The sequence below is a fragment of the Ursus americanus genome, chromosome X, assembly GCF_024610735.1.
Source record: "Ursus americanus isolate L20-20 chromosome X, mUrsAme1.1.p, whole genome shotgun sequence".
NCBI classification, from domain to species: Eukaryota; Metazoa; Chordata; class Mammalia; order Carnivora; family Ursidae; genus Ursus; species Ursus americanus.
In genome coordinates, this window is record NC_142164.1 from 670894 (window position 1) to 687801 (window position 16908).

At 48.2% G+C, this 16908-nt stretch overlaps 1 long non-coding RNA gene and 2 pseudogenes across 2 annotated transcripts; 1 reads left to right on the forward strand and 2 right to left on the reverse strand.

The window, feature by feature from the left end:
• Positions 1-306: 306 nt before the first annotated feature.
• On the reverse strand, positions 307-2132 carry LOC148106784 (uncharacterized). Its single transcript, XR_015723279.1, has 2 exons — positions 1740-2132; positions 307-1412 (listed from the first exon to the last, which is right to left on the reverse strand). It is a non-coding gene; the product is annotated as an uncharacterized LOC148106784 (long non-coding RNA).
• LOC123795570 (cytochrome c oxidase subunit 4 isoform 1, mitochondrial pseudogene) lies at positions 1221-13630 on the forward strand (annotated as a pseudogene). Its single transcript, XR_015723278.1, has 2 exons — positions 1221-1404; positions 12878-13630. The product of XR_015723278.1 is annotated as a cytochrome c oxidase subunit 4 isoform 1, mitochondrial pseudogene (transcript).
• Positions 13631-14452: 822 nt separating this feature from the next.
• Positions 14453-15497, reverse strand: LOC148106785 (EKC/KEOPS complex subunit LAGE3-like; annotated as a pseudogene).
• Between the last annotated feature and the right edge of the window lie 1411 nt (positions 15498-16908).

A 16908-nucleotide genomic window follows, 5' to 3' on the forward strand; every position in this document is an offset into this window, starting at 1 on the left:
GGTGGAACAGAAGTGGGGAGACTGGCATCCAGGCGAGAGCCGGGGGTAGCTGGGACCAGGCTGGGGGCAGCGGGGGTGGGGAGAAGGGAACAGATTCGGATTGTATCTTGAAGGCTGAGCCACCAGCGTTTGCTGAGGACGGACGGACTGGACACCGCCCCGGGAGCTCCTCAGATCCTCAGGACCCCTGCAGCGAGTTACTCTTCCTCCCGCTCATCCAGAGTCCTGAGCCCGACAGCCTGTCCCCCAGCAGCTTCCCTGTTCACCCACGGCCCACCTGCCCCAAGGACAAAGCCACGCCCGCACTCCACGTTCCCAACATTTAATGAGGAAAAAAACTACATGAACAACGACAACAAAAAGCTCATGCCGAAAGAAGAGGAGAGAAGTGGGTTTTCGGGACCACGAGGCGGGGCCAGATCCCTCCGAGGAGGAAGAAGAACAAAGGAGTAAGGCACGGCCGCCTTGGCCAGGCCACTCAGGGCAGGCGCAGGGCAGGGCAGCGGAGGGTGAGGGGTCCGGGGCAAGTGCAGACAACACGGAGGAAGTCTGGCCGTAGGGCCGGGAGGAGGAGAGTTCCAGAGTCCCCAGGCCCAGGTCAGGCCCTGGCACGAGCCTGGTTAGAGTTCTCCAGGCGCTCAGAACAGGGCCCTGGGAAAAGGGACAGTCCGACTCCCGAGACGCTTGGAGGGGATGCTGTGGCCCAGCTGCGGGGAGACCCCTCGGCACAGCCACAGTCCGAGGGCGGCTTGGGGAGCGTCACCCTCCCTCCATCCCACCCACAAGCGCTGCTGCTGGTGCCGAGACCCCCTCCTCGGAATGGGCGGGGCCAGCCGCGGCATGGGGGAGGTGCCAGAGGCTAGGCCAAGGCTGGCGATGTCACAGAGGAGCCGGGACGACCCCAGGAGAGAAGGAGCGCGGGGCCGACAACATCCCAGAGAAGGGACACACAGTTACAGACGGAGAGGCCGAGGTGGAGATAAATTAAATAAATACGTGGTTGGGGGTATAAATAGCAAGGAGGGCAGGGGCTGCCACAACACCTGGGCAGGAGGGCAGGAGGGCAGGAGGCCAGGGCTATTGCTGCTGCCGGGGGTCGGGGGCTTGCTCCTGTCACCCCTGCCCCCAGGCAGGGCCCAGAGGAAGGCACTAATGAAGGGGGCCCAGGTGTGCCGGGGGCAGACTGGCCCGGTGACCCCCGCCCCGCCCCGCCCCCGCGCCCTCCCCCTCCCCCTCCCCCTCCCCGGATCCAGGGCTCAGCCGGGAGGACAGCTCAGGACTGAGACGCCCTCTCCTCCTCACCGGTTCCGCCACACTTAGCTGTTGCTGGACACGAGGCTGATGATCTGTTCCAGTTTTTGTCGCAACTTATGCTTCCGACAAGAGGCATCTCGGTCCAGAGCGGTGAGAACCTGGGGGAGGAGGGTTCCCCCCCCCACCGGGAGCGGGGTTGGCGAGGAGGGGCCGGTTCCTTCTGGGCAAAGCCCTCCTCCCCAGCTTGAGCTCTTCCCTCCCTGGCGCCTCAGCGCACCCCTTCCTCCCTGGGGGCCCTGGGCACGTGGGAGGAGCCGCAGTCCCTCCCCTGGGACCCCGCCCAGGCCAGCTTCTCCTCCACCCCTTCGCTCCCTCCTCCCCAGGGCCAGAGGGCAGCCCCTCCCGAGAGCGGCCGGCCTGGACTTGCCGTCCCCGAGTTCCCCATCCCCTCCGAACCCCCAACACCCGCACCCCCACACGCGCACCTCTCTTGTGCGGGTGTCCAGGAGCTCGTTGCCAAGCGCAGCGAGCCTGCTGGGGCCTCCCCTCCTCCCTCGGCGGTCAACAGCACCCGGCGGAGCCCATCACTCCCTCCTCCCTGACCACCCCCTCCCCGGTGTGCGCGCATGCGTGCGTGTGCGCGTGCGGCTTATTCCGGTCCCAGGAGGTCGCCCCGCACCTGCGCTCTTGGGGGTCCCTCCCAGCCCTCTGGCCGCCCCTCCTCAGTCTCCGCTGCCGGCTCCCTCTCTTCCCTGCCACCTCCGAGTGTCCCAGGGCCCCAGGGCTCGGTGCCGTGGGCCGCTTCTCCCCCTGCACCCGCTCTCGGCCGCCCTTGGTGAGCTCATGCAGGCCCAGGGCTTTCAGGGCCCTGTCCTGGCTCACAGATTGGTATCTCCGTCCCAGACATTTCCCCCTACTCCAGACTCCTATATCCACCTGCCAAATAGACATCTCTATTTGGATGTGAAATAGAAAATGCGAAAAATAACCGGGGATGTACTGTATGGTGACTAAGATAATATAATAAAAAATCATTAAAAAAAAAGAAAGAAAATGCGAAAAATGATACCTGCTACTGCAATGTTAAGCAACAACAATAACAGTATTGAGTCAAATAGCCTAAGGCAAACAACAGAAACCTAAAAAGAAAACTTAAATATGCAAGTGTTTTTAATAAATACTTCCGCGTTTGTTACATGTTTAGAGTATCACATCTTTGTCGTAACTGGAAAATACTTTTCTTCCTCATTTTTCATTGTATCTTTGTTCACGGTCCTTTTCTATGTAGTGGTTTAAATTTTTTAATGTGTTTATGTGATCCATTGTTTTCATTATAATTTCCAGGTCTTGTTTCCTACGAAAAGCCCTCCTCTGTGTAAAATTACAGAAGTGTTCACTTAACCTCTTCTGGTACTCTAAAATTTTTATCAACTGGTAATTAATTTTGTTGAGAAAGGAACATTGGATTCTAACTTTGTTTTCTCTCCAAAGTCTTAGTCAGGTGTCCCCAAACCATTTATTGAATAATTCTTATTTGCCCCCTAAGTCGAAATGTCATCTTCACCAAATTCTAAATCCCCGTCTGGGTTTCTTCTTGCGCATTTGTTCAAATGGCTAATATAGGTTCGGTGATTCCAGGATGGCCTCTCTGAGGAAATTGTTTGAAGAATACAATAGGGGTGGTGGGGAGCAGGGTGAGGAGAAAGAGAGACAGAGACACTCTTACAGAAGAAACCTTTTGGAATGCCAGGAGGAAAGCTCACAGAAGCATCAGCCAGGTGACATTTCAGAGGGATCGGTGGTTCTCCAAGTCTTCCAAACCATCTCCGATACTCTCATGACAACTGTGAGGACACCACTCTTTGGTGCTCTTGCGTTAAGGACAGAGACCCAGGGAGGCTGGAGATCCAGCTGCCACTGCAGTGTAATAACTCTCAGAATCCTTTTCTCAGTTGGGTTTTCTTGACATCTCCACACTTTGGCTCCATGCACTAAGGGATCCCCCACTTTGCCCATTGCAAGGTAGGAGAGAGGCCAGAAGTTTCCTTCTGGGTCTGGAGGCAAAAATGTCAAGATTGGAGTAGTGGTTCCCAGGCTCTAGGTTACCCGAGCCCATCAGAAGTGACCGTCTACCCCGTGGTCACCTTTCAAAATGGTTTCACGGCAGCATGTACCCAAACCCTAGAGTCTGCCTTCAGAAAACATATGGTCCTAGTTGCCTGCAGGGGATAGCTGGGTTCTCTACTTCCTTCTCCCATGATGTGAATGGGAGCCTCTTGGCCTTCCCCAACTTTAGCCAATCAGTAATGGCAAATCACCCAAACCACCCTGCACTCCCTGAGTTTGTTGCTTGAAATCTACTGACTATTCTTATCTATGAGTTGGAGCATTTTGGTTGTAAGCGGCAAAATGCAGCTCTGACTAATTGGCGGGGGGAGGGGGTGGGGGGGAGGTGGAGGGTTCATTGGAGAGTGGACTGCACATCCCCAGAGGGTCCCACTGGAGTAAGCAGCAGACCACTGATCAGCACAAGTGCGTGAAGAAACTACCCAAGGCCAGGGAAAGGACCATCTTCAAGGATGAAAGGTAGCTATGCCCAGCACTCAAGCCAGACAGCAAATAGTGTCTAACTCCAGCAACCAGGAGGGCAAACCTCATAGTTTGGGAGGCATTTAGCAGGGCACTCAGAAAGGTCTTGCCTCAGTTGTGTGTGTGTGGCGGGGGGAAATGAATCCTACACTGAGCTCCTCTGGTCCCATGTAGCAAATCTTCAAAGCACGGCTCAAAAGGATCAAACTGTTTCCATTCACTGTTTTTAAAAAGATTTTATTTAATTTGAGAGAAACAGGGCACGCATGAACGGGGGGGGGGGAGGAGGGGCAGTGAGAGAGGGAGAAGCAGACTCCCCACTGAGCAGGGAGCCCTATGCGGGGCTCGATCCCAGGACCCTGGGATCATGACCTGAGCCGAAGGCAGATGCTTAAGTGACTGAGCCAGCCAGGCGCCCCAAACTGTTTCCACTCACTTAACAACATCCTTGAACAAAGCTCATGAATGTGTCTAGGAATACAAACATATCCAGAACCTAAGGCAAAATCATAATGTCTGGCAATCCAATCCAAAAGTACCAGGCATGCAGAGAAGCAGGAAAATCCAACCCATAATGAGGACAGAAATCAAGCAATAAAAGGCATTCGGACTGGAAAGAAAGAAGAAAAACTGCCTTTATTTGCAGACACGATCACCTACATAGAAAATCTACTGGAGTCTACAAAAGAGCTACTAGACTAGTTAGGGAGCTTAGCGAGTTTTCAAGATACAGCATATTTCAGAGAGAGCTACTTAGAGAACACGTACAAATTAAAAATAAGGGGCTTAGGGGTAGAGCACCTGGGTGGCTCAGTGGGTTAAAGAGCCTGCTTTCAGCTCAGGTCATGATCTCGGGGTCCTGGGATGGAGCCCCGCGTCCAGCTGTATCAGGCCCCCTGCTCAGTGGGGAGTCTGCTTCTTCCTCGCGCTCCCTGTCCCTCCACCCCATGCTCACCCTACCCTCGTGCTCACACTCATGCTCACCCTCGTGCTCTCGCTCTCTCTCAAATAAATAAATGAAATCAAAAAAAAAAAGAAAGAAAGAAAGAAAGAAAGAAAGAAAGAAAGAAAGAAAGAAAGAGAAAGAAAGAAAGAAAGGTAGGTTTCGGGGCCCCTGGCTGGCTCAGTCAGTAGAACATAGGACTCTTGACCTTGGCTGTGAGTTGGAGCCCCACACTGGGCATAGAGTGTGTTTAAAAAAAAATAAAATAAGAGGCTTAATTCTCCCTCTTGAAGATATGGGAAGAGATGACCCCTTTCTTAATGCATTTACTTTAGAAAACATAAATTATTTCTCTGTCTCTTTGAAAGTATGTAAATGTTTTTAGAGACTAGAACAGCCCCTCGCCAGGTTTATGACCCAGGAATGTCTTTTTCATTGACCTAGGAAACATCTCTTTGGAATGTAAACATCAAGCAAGATTGTGTCTCTATCTCCAGTTTCTGCGGGAGGGTAGAAGCCTAACTCCATTGGGCACCTGGCTCCAAGTTGTAAAATTAGCTCTGGTCATGAAAATATGAAAAGCTTGTTTTTCCCTTGGATAAAGCCAATTGTATTAGTCTGCTCAATCTGCTATAGCAAAGTACCTCACACTAGGGGCTTAAACAACAGAAATTTATTTTCTCACACTTATGAAGGCTAGAAGTCCACAATCAAGGTACCAGCAAATTGGGCTTCTGGTGAGAATTCTCTCCCTTGCTTATAGAGGGCCACCTTCTCCTAGGTCTTCACAGGGCCTTACCTCAGTGCAGTTGAAAAGGGTGGGGAGGGGGGGGAGGAGGGGTGGGCAGGAGCACTCTCTGGTGTCTCTCTTATTAAGATACTTATCAGACCAGAGCACCATTCTTATGACCTCATTTAACCTTACTTACTTCCTTTAAGATCCTATCTCCAAATACGGCCACACTGGGGTTTAGGGCTTCAATATAGTAATGTGGGGGAGGGAACACAAACGTGCAGTCCAAAACACCCAATAACTACTACATATGGTCACCCCAGTTACCACGTAAATTCAGGATGAACTATGTGTGGGACATGGTGGCATCAAGTCCTCTTACTTGAGGTCTAGTTATGGTAGATCTTGAGAACATGTAATGAATTATATCTGCTTAGCTATCAAACGGTGAAATTTCTTTGTCTTTGGACTCTCTTAGCAGATTGCCTGTGATGTGCGTCACATTCTGGTACAATGCTTATTCAATAATAAAATTGTTTTTCTTCTACCTTTATAGAGACACTTTCTGGATTGGCAGAAGATTTTGTTCTATTTTTTCTCAGCTCCTGAAAGTACCTGGAAAGAGCTCTTTTCATAGTTGAGGAGAGAGGGTGGGGGGGAACAGGTACCACCATTGTACCCTCTATTGCAGAGGGTCAAAGGAAGGTTTCAAGATACAAAAGGGCCTGGGAGTATAGGGAAGCCACTGGAAAGCCAGGACTGCGATTCTTTTTTTTTTTTTTTTTTTAATATTATATTATGTTAGTCACCATACAGTACATCCCCGGTTTCCGAACTAAGGCTCAATGATTCCTTAGTTGTGTATAACACCCAGTGCACCATGCAATACGTGCCCTCCTTACTACCCATCACCAGCCTATCCCATTCCCCCACCCCCCTCCCCTCTGAGGCCCTCAGTTTGTTTCTCAGAGTCCATAGTCTCTTATGTTTCATTCCCCCTTCTGATTACCCCCCCTTTCTTTATCCCTTTCTTCACCTACCAATCATCCTAGTTCTTATGTTCCATAGATGAGAGCAATCATATGATAGTTGTCTTTCTCTGCTTGACTTATTTCACTTAGCATTATCTCTTCCAGTGCCATCCATGTTGCAGCAAATGTTGAGAACTCGTTCTTTCTCATAGCTGAGTAATATTCCATTGTATATATGGACCACAACTTCTTAATCCAGTCATCTGTTGAAGGGCATCTCGGCTCCTTCCACGATTGAGCTATTGTGGACATTGCTGCTATGAACATTGGGGTGCATATGGCCCTTCTCTTCACTACGTCTGTATCTTTGGGGTAAATACCCAGTAGTGCAATGGCTGGGTCATAGGGTAGCTCAATTTTTAACTTTTTAAGGGACCTCCACACTGTTTTCCAGAGTGGCTGTACCAACTTGCATTCCCACCAACAATGGAGGAGGGATCCCCTTTCTCCACATCCTCTCCAACAATTGTTGTTTCTTGCCTTGTCAATTTTTGCCATTCTAACTGGCGTAAGGTGGTATCTCAGTGTGGTTTTGATTTGAATTTCCTTGATGGCTAATGATTTTGAACATTTTTTCATGTGTCTGTTAGCCATTTGTATGTCTTCATTGGAAAAGTGTCTGTTCATATCTTCTGCCCATTTTTTGATTTGTTTATTTGTTTCTCGTGTATTGAGTTTGAGAAGTTCTTTGTAGATCTTGGATACCAGTCCTTTATCTGTAGTGTCATTTGCAAATATATTCTCCCATTCCATGGGCTGCCTCTTAGTTTTTCTGACTGTTTCCTTGGCTGTGCAGAAACTTTTAATCTTGATGAAGTCCCATAAATTCATTTTATCTTTTGTTTCTCTTGCCTTTGGGGATGTATCATGAAAAAGGTTGCTTTGGCCGATGTCGTAGAGGTTGCTGCCTATGTTCTCCTCTAGGATTTTGATGGATTCCTGTCTCACATCGAGGTCTTTCATCCATTTGGAGTTTATTTTGGTGTATGGTGTGAGAGAGTGGTCAAGTTTCATTCTCTTGCATGTAGCTGTCCAATTTTCCCAGCACCATTTATTGAAGAGACTGTCTTTTTCCCACCGGATGTTTTTTCCTGCTTTATCAAATATTAGTTGCCCAAAGAGCCGAGGGTCCATTTCTGGGCTCTCTATTCTGTTCCATTGGTCTATGTGTCTGTTTTTGTGCCAGTACCATGCTGTCTTTGTGATCACAGCTTTGTAGTACAGCTCGAAATCCGGCATTGTGATGCCCCCAGCTTTGTTTTTCCTTTTCAACAGTTCCTTAGAGATTCGGGGCCTTTTCTGTTTCCATACAAATTTAAGGACTACTTGTTCCAGTTCTTTGAAAAATGTCCTTGGTATTTTGATCGGGATAGCATTGAAAGTGTAGATTGCTCTGGGTAGCATGGACATTTTAACTATGTTAATTCTTCCGATCCATGAGCATGGAATATCTTTCCATCTTTTTATGTCTTCCTCGATGTCTTTCAAGAGTGATTTATAGTTTCTAGAATATAGGTCCTTTACGTCTCTGGTTAAGTTAATTCCAAGGTAACGTATGGTTTTTGGTGCTATTGTAAATGGGATGGATTCCCTAATTTCTCTTTCTTCGGTCTCATTATTCGTGTATAGAAATGCAACTGATTCCTGAGCATTGATTTTGTATCCCGCCACGTTACTGAATTGCTCTATAACTTCTAATAGTTTGGGAGTGGATTCTTTTGGGTTTTCCATATAGAGTATCATGTCATCTGCGAAGAGAGACATTTTGACTTCTTCTTTGCCGATTTGAATACCTTTGATCCCTTTTTGTCGTCTGATTGCTGTTGCAAGGACTTCTAGTACTATGTTGAATAATAGTGGCGAGAGTGGGCATCCTTGTCGAGTTCCTGATCTTAAGGGAAAGGCTTCCAGCTTTTCCCCATTGAGAATAATATTTGCAGTAGGCTTTTCATAGATGGATTTTATGAGATTGAGAAATGTACCTTCTATTCCTACACTCTGAAGGGTTTTAATCAGGAAAGGATGCTGTATTTTGTCAAATGCTTTTTCGGCATCGATTGAGAGGATCATATGGTTCCTGAGTCTTTTCTTGTTGATATGATGTATCACGCTGATTGATTTGCGAATATTGAACCACGCTTGCATCCCAGGTATGAATCCCACTTGATCGTGATGGATAATCCTTTTAATGTACTGTTGGATTCTATTAGCAAGTATCTTGTTGAGGATTTTGGTGTCCATATTCATTAGGGAGATCGGTCTGTAATTCTCCTTTTTGAGGGGGTCTTTGCCTGGTTTGGGGATCAAGGTAATATTGGCCTCATAGAATGAGTTTGGTAACTTTCCTTCTGTTTCTATTTTTTGAAATAGCTTTAGGAGAATAGGTATTATTTCTTCTTTGAATGTTTGGTAGAATTCCCCAGGAAAACCATCCGGGCCTGGAGTTTTCTTGTTTGGAAGGTTGTTTATCACTGACTCAATTTCTTCATAATTAATTGGCCTGTTTAAGAAATCAATTTCTTCCGGTTTCAATCTTGGTAGTTTATAGGTTTCCAGGAAGGATTCCATCTCTTCCAGATTGCTTAGTTTATTGGCATATAGCTGTTGATAAAAATTTCTAATAATCCTTCCAATTTCAATACTGTTCGTCGTGACCTCTCCCTTTTCATTCATAATTTTAATAATCTGGGTCCTTTCTCTTTTCTTTTGGATAAGTCTTGCCAGTGGTCTGTCAATTTTATTGATTCTCTCAAAGAACCAGCTTCTAGTCCTGTTGATCTGCTCTACTGTACTTCTGGTTTCTGCTTGATTGATTTCAGCTCTAATTTTGGTCAACTGCTTCCTCGTGCATGGATTAGGCCTGTCCCTCTGTTGCTGTTCCAGCTTCTTGAGGTGAGAATATAAAAACTGCATTTTAGATTTTTCTATTCTTTTGAGTGAGGCTTGGATGGCTATGTATTTCCCCCTTAGGACTGCCTTTGCAGTATCCCATAGGTTTTGGACTGTTGTATTTTCATTCTCATTGGTCTCCATAAATTGTTTAATTTGATTTTTGATTTCCTGGTTTATCGAGTCATTCCTGAGCAGGATGGTTCTTAGTCTCCAAGTGTTTGAGTTTCTTCCAAATTTTTCCTTGTGGTTGAGTTCCAATTTCAGAGCGTTGTGGTCTGAGAATATGCAGGGGATAATTTCAATCTTTTGGTATCGGTTGAGACCTGTTTTGTGTCCCAGAACATGGTCTATTCCTGAGAATGTTCCATGGGCATTAGAATAGAATGAGTATTCTTTGGTTCTGGGGTGTAGTGTTCTATATATATCTATGAGGTCCAACTCGTCGAGTATGGCATTCAAAGCCTTTGATTCTTTGCTTAGTTTTTGCCAGGGTGTTCTGTCTATTTCTGATAGTGGAGTGTTGAGGTCCCCTACTATTAATGTATTTTTATTTATATGTCTCTTTATTCTGGTTAAGAGTTGGCTTGTGTATCTTGCTGCGCCCCTGTTGGGGGCATATATATTTATAATTGTCATATCCAGTTGTTGAATGCTTCCTTTAAGAATAATATAGTGCCCTTCTGCATCTCTAACTATAGTCTGTAGTTTAAAATCCAATTTATCTCATATGAGAGTTGCTACCCCAGCTTTCTTTTGAGGTCCATTTGCGTGAAAGATGGTACTCCATCCCCTTACTCTCAGTCTGAATGCATCTTTGGGTTCGAAATGAGTCTCTTGTAGACAGCAAATGGATGGGTCATTTCTTTTTATCCAATCTGCAACCCTGTGGCACTTTATGGGATGGTTCAAACCATTTACATTAAGACTGATTACTGAGAGATATGATTTTAATGATGCCATGTTGCCAGTAAAGTCTTTGTTTGTATTGGCTGTGACTTTCTGTTCTGTATCACTCTTGGGGCCTTTTTACTTTTATAGAACCCCCCGTAATATCTCCTGTAGGGCTGGTTTCGTGGTTACGAAATTGGTTAGTGACTGGCGATTCTGAAATGTCTTTATTTCTCCATCAATTCTGAATGACAGCCTTGCTGGATAAAGGATCCTTGGCTGCATGTTTTTCTCTGAAAGAGCTTTAAAGATGCTCCCCCAACCCTTTCTCTCATTCCAGGTCTGTGTAGACAGGTCTGACATAATTCTGATGCCTTTGCCTTGGTACGTGAGAAATTTCTTTGCCCTGGCCGCTTTCAATACTGTATCCTTGGATCTAATATTTGCGAAATGCACTATGACGTGACGTGGCGTAGGTTTGTCGTGGTTGAGCTTGGGAGGGGTCCTCTCTGCCTCTTGGACATGAATGTTTGTTTCCCTCGCTAGATTAGGGAAGTTTTCAGCTACAATTTGTTCAAATATCTCTTCTAGACCTCTGTTTTTCTCCACCCCCTCGGGGAGGCCGATGATTCTAACATTGGATCGTTTCACTGAGTCAGTAATCTCCCGTAACCTACATTCGTGGGCGTGGATTTTTTTAAGACCAGCTTCTATTTTCATTTTTTCCTCTATTAACCCATCCTCCAATTCACTAACCCGTTCCTCTGCTTCTGTGACCCTGGCCGTCAGAGCCTCTAGTTTTGCCTGCATTTGGCTCATAGAATTTTTAATTTCTGTCAGATTCGCTCTCATTTCTGTCCTTAGGGATTCTATATTCTCAGTAACCTTTTCGTTAATAGTTTTTTCAATTCTACTCATCATTTTGACCATCGTTACTCTGAATTCCATTTCTGATACTTTGGTTACATCCATATCCATTATTTCTGTGGCAGAGGCCACAGACTCACTGTCTTTTCTTTGCTGGGGGGGGCTTCTCCTTCTTGTCATTCTGATGAGGAGAGGCTGCGGGGCTGTCCAGAGCCCAAATTATTGACTGGGTCCCAGGCCGTGCCCCTTGTTTTATAGGGATCTTAGGGATGTGGGCTTCTTCTTTAAAGATTTTATTTATTTATTTATGTGGCAGCCAACCAGCGAGAGAGGGAACAGAAGCAGGGGAGTGGGAGAGGAAGAAGCAGGCTCCCAGCGGAGGAGCCCGATGAGGGACTCCTTTCCGGAACGTTGGGATCACGCCCTAAGCTGAAGACAGGCGCTCAATGACTGCGCCACCCAGGCGCCTCGGGTTGTGGGCTTCTTGATTTTTCAGCCTGCCTTCTGTGTTCTGGGGGAGGGGCCTGCCGCGCCGATACTCAGGCAGCCCTGTTTGGGTAGAGTCTCCGTGTCCCCTGCGAGGGGGGATGGGGATGGGCACTCCCTGAGCCGGTATTGCCAGGCTTTTGCTCTCTGGCGGCTTTCCCTGGCGGTTTGCTGTGCCTCTTCTGAGAGTCAGAGCAGCAGCGGCCGAATTTCAGCCTCTGTCACAGAACAGAGGGATTGCGGCCCGTTCTCTACTAATGTTCTGGCCACTTTAACTCTGTTTCTGTTGGTGCTGCTCAACCCTGCAGCGTCCCGGGATGTGCGCCCCACACCCGGCGTCCCAGCCCTCACTTCCCGGGCCCGCTCGTCTCTGTCCTTTGTGTTTCTAACGCCGCCAGCCGCCAGCTGCCCCGCGCGCGCGCTCCGGAAGCTCCCGGTCTCAGTCTGGATCCAGTGAGCGCACCGGGATTCCGGTGTTCCGCGAGATGCCTGGTGGCATGCGCACCCGGCTCACGGTCTCAGTCTGCTGTTTTGCGGGTGCCGACCACGAGCCCGCCCGCTCCCCCGTGCAAGTGGCTACCGCTTCCCCGCGCCCGAACGCGGCGGCTCCCTCCCCCTTCCGTTTATCTTCCGATATCTGTGCACAGTTTCATGGCTCCCCGCTTTGTACCTCAATACTCAGCGCTGGAGATGTTCATTTGTAGAGATCCAGATGCATCTTCCTGCGTCTCAGGCTGGTTCCGTGGTTGTTTAGGCTGGTGTGGTACCTATCCAGCTCGACTCGGGGGACCGGCTGAAAAAGGTGTCTCCTACTCCTCCGCCATCTTAACCGGAAGTCCAGGACTGCGATTCTGATCAACCTTGTCTTCTCCTCAATTCTCATCTACTTTCCCTGCATTTATCCATTTCTGCATTTTTCATTAGTCACATGAATGTTCCCTGGAGCCAGCAGAAGGAAAAGCACGATCCCAACCTCCCAGTGCTGAGGCCGATGTGATACCTTGGCTAAGAGACTGGTGCTTGAATCAAATACACCCAGCCTCTCTGAGCCTCAATTCTTCACCTGTGAAAGGTGTAGGAATGATAGAATTGAGATCACCAGGTTGTCGTGAGAATTACATACGATAGTGTGGGTCAAGAGCATGGCATAGTACCTGCACACAGAGGATTTTGTTTTTAATTATGTTTTCCCAGAGTGGTCACGGCGGTCACAGCAGGCAGCAGCGGCAGAACGTTGGCTAGAGTGTTTAGCCTAATTGGCAAGCAAGCAACTTCCAACTCAGTGTTTGTGTGAGCACATAGAAGTGTCGCGAAGACTGAAGGATATGCCTCCTGAGTTCTGTCGACTGGCGTGACTATCCACTGCCTGATGCGGCCCATGTCAAGAACTGCTGCCGACCAGAAGTCCTTGAAAGAGAAGAAGTCTCCCCAGAGCAGCCTCTCCATTGATGAAAACGTTGAACTGCACCACATTCAGTTCAACGAGAGCTTTGCTGAAATGAACAGGAGCATGAACAAGTGGCAGAAGGTTGCGGGCGCCACCATGCTCTTTGGCAGCTTTACCGCTCTCATTTTGATCTGGGAGAAGCACTACGTGTACTTCCCCGCCCCGCACACCTCTGAAGAGGAGTGGGCGGCCAAGCAGACCAAGAGGATGCTTGACGTGAAGGTCAGCCCGATCCAGGGCTTCTCAGCCAAGTGGGACTACGACAAGAACGAGTGGAAGAAAGAGGAGCCCGCCACTCACCCGTCTGAGCCCTGCCTGTTGTGCCATCTCCATGCAGCTCCGGCAACTGTCGTGCTGCAGTGCCAAAGCTAGTAAGTGAGCAGTTCACGGGAAAAAACCTGTGTGCCCAAGACTACACTCCACTGCCTCTGTCTGCCCCTCACCCACCCCAAGCAACAAATTGTCCCGGCATTTTCCTTCTGTGATCTGAAACAAGGCCAGTAAAGCACAAAATTCTTATTCTAGTGTTTCCAAATTCTTTGCTCGTGCAAACTGAGTTTTGTTTTTTGTTTTGTTTTGTGGCAGGAAACAGATCCAGCCGTGACAGGGATGTGGGGGACCCAGCATTCTAATGGGGGTGGGCACATTTTCTGGAGAGCAATTTTCTATTATAGATCTACTTCTTGGAATCTATGTTAAGAAAACCACCATTCATACAGAGACTTACATACAAGAATCCCACTGAAACATTATGTATAATAGGAAAAAAATTGAGAAAAATGTAAGTATTGAACCAATCCATTATAACACATCATGTATGTATCCATTTGATAAGATGTTTTTGAAGTTTTAGAGAGAGGTAAAGTCCAAATTTCAGATGAAAAAAACATGTCAGGAAACAAATGATGCTAAATTTGAAAAACCTTACTCATTTATATGATTGTCATACATTTATTGTATTATTCCTACAATCTTAAAACTACAGAAGTATTCCAAAATGCTGACATTAGTCAATGCTGAATGACAGGACCCAAGCAACTTTCATTCTCTCATTTTTTCAATTGTCTTCAACTGCCTTTTACAAGTTGAATATCTGAATCCCAGAAACTCCCCTCCAACCTGAGGACAAAGGGGAGAAAATCTGGATACTGACACATAACACTGGCTCACTTTTATCTGTGGTAACCAGTATTTAAGCACCAATGAAAACAAGTGAGCAGAGAGTACCCCAGGGCCAGTACAGGCAAACAAAGTGGCAACTACTGCAAAAATCATGGCCCTAGGGAAGGACACCCTGCCTAAAATGGGACTCTCTTGTGGACTCAGCCCTCTTTTCTAGGCCGAGGCTTAACAAAAAAGGGGGGCACAAAGTGCTGCATGGTTTGCAGTACCATGGAAAGCTGGTTGAGAAGGAGGCAGTGGAAATTTGCAGGAGGGCAGAGTCTTCAGCAGTTACTTTGCTAAACGTGAGGGGAAAGGAAGTAACTAAGATTTGATTAACTCCCAGTCCTCCTCAGTCCACTGCCCCCCCCAAGGTGACTCCTTCATGTCTCCCTTAGAGCAACCCTTGAGGCTGTGACAGACCCTGTGCCCCATGTATCTCCTTAGACCAAGCCTTCGGTGTCTGCACATCTCCAAAAGAGTGTCCCTCAGGCAGAGATTGGCTCACGTTCCCACTTGCTCCCACGAGCCCCTTCTAGAACTTACATCAGCAGGTCATTGTCAATCACTGTGAGTTCCGTCTGAATGGCCCCGTGGAATGGTTCGGCACCTGAGGTCAGGTACTGGCGGGCCACCTCCGCATCCATGTGGCACAGGAAAGGCACCATAAGGGTGCTGGTGGAGATACAGTTAAGGCACCATCTATGTGGACTTCATGGCTGAGTCTCCCTTGCCCACTGGAGGCTTGCCTTCCCCCAGACCGCCTCTCGGGCACCCAAGATCACCTTGGCTGCCGCTTCAGGAAATATGCATCACAACCCCCCTCAGACCACCCCGACTGTTTCCTTCAGCCCCCCCTCACTCCCCCTACTCCCCTACTCCCCTTCTGTGTCCCTGCAAGTCCCCTGCTCCCTGAAACCTCTCCTACCCATCCTCCTGCCCCTCCTGTCTCCCCACCACCCTCCTAACCCTGGATCTCCTTGGAAAGGATACAACTCTAACACTTGGTTTCCTGTGTTCCAAGGCTGAAGCCTTTTCACCCTACCTTGGAGAAGGCGATGCCCCCTCAACCTGGGGAGCTTCCCCAGCCACTGCGCCCTCTGCTGCGGTGCCGCCCCAGCCTCCAGGTTCTCTGGGGCTTCCAGGGCCAGCGGGTGCTCCAGCACCACCCTCTGCACCACGAGCGCCGTCGTCTGGGGACTGCATGGCCGATGGACCTGCCTCCTTGGAGCCCACCCCTGCGACACTGAGGCTCCCTCAAGAAGCTCCACTCCTCTGCGCACAAGATTGCTGGGGATGCCCAGGGCGCCTGTGCGAACAGACCTCAGGTATGACTCCTGGTATGTGATTGGTTCCCACCAAGCCAGCCCGCTGCCCTCAGGTCGCCAGGGAGACCCTGTTGGTGCTGGACAGCTGGGCCCACTCACAAAGCCCAGCCCCTAGTACACGAGGCAACTCCGTTTCCCTAGTGCGCCTGTGCAAACAGGCCCCTCCTATCTTGGATGGAGAGGTTGGAGTGGAAGCGTGTGGTTGGAGGAAGGTGGAGTGAGTCCAGACAAAAGGACACAGAAAAAAAGGGACAAATGTGGCAGGGCGAATGGGGTCAAGACATGGCTGATTAAGCTTTGTAGGGACACTCGACACCATGGTTAGGACTTGGAGAGATGTGCACTGAGGGAACGAGACTGTCAATGCCCCTGTGGTCACTCTGTGTATCTAAGTTGCCCCATCAGTAAATGGCAAGGGGAGGGTGGCAAGCTGGGGGAAAGTGGATCATATTAAAAAGTCTCTGTCAGTCTCAAACTTTTAAGATTCTAAGAATAACAGCATTTCTAAGTTGTAAGAGCTATTTATATGTTCTGGACAAAAGTATCTTATCAAACATATGATTTTAAAATATATCCATCCATTTTGTGAGTTGTCTTCTCGCTTTCCTGATTGGTATTGTTTGCAGAGCAAAAGTTTTTAATTTTGATGTAGTCAATTATATATTTTTCTTTGTCACTTATATTTTTGACCCCCATTCTACAGAAAAAGACTGATACTCTGTGCAATATACAGTCCCACTGAGCAGTCACTTGTGTGGAAGAACAATCACTATGTGCTTGCTGAGGTCACACTCTTAAGAGCAGATGGCTCACTAGGGGTGATAGCTAATTCTATGCATCAACTTGCCTGGTCACTAGGGTACCCCTAGTGCACATTATTTCTGGGTGTGTCTGTGAGGGTGTTTCCATATGGGATTGGCATTTGAATCTGTGGATTCAGTAAAGTAGATCCCCAGTGTTGGGTGGGCATCATCCAATCATTGAGAGCCTGAATAAAAACAAAAGGTGGAGATGGGGCGCCTGGGTGGCACAGCGGTTAAGCATCTGCCTTCGGCTCAGGGCGTGATCCCGGCATTGTGGGATCGAGCCCCACATCAGGCTCCTCTGCTATGAGCCTGCTTCTCCCTCTCCCACTCCCCCTGCTTGTGTTCCCTCTCTCGCTGGCTGTCTCTATCTCTGTCGAATAAATAAATAAAATAAAAATCTTAAAAAAAAAAAAAAGGTGGAGGAAGGAGGAATTTGCCCTCACCCCACTTTCCTCTGTCTCACTGTTGAGCTGTGACATTTCA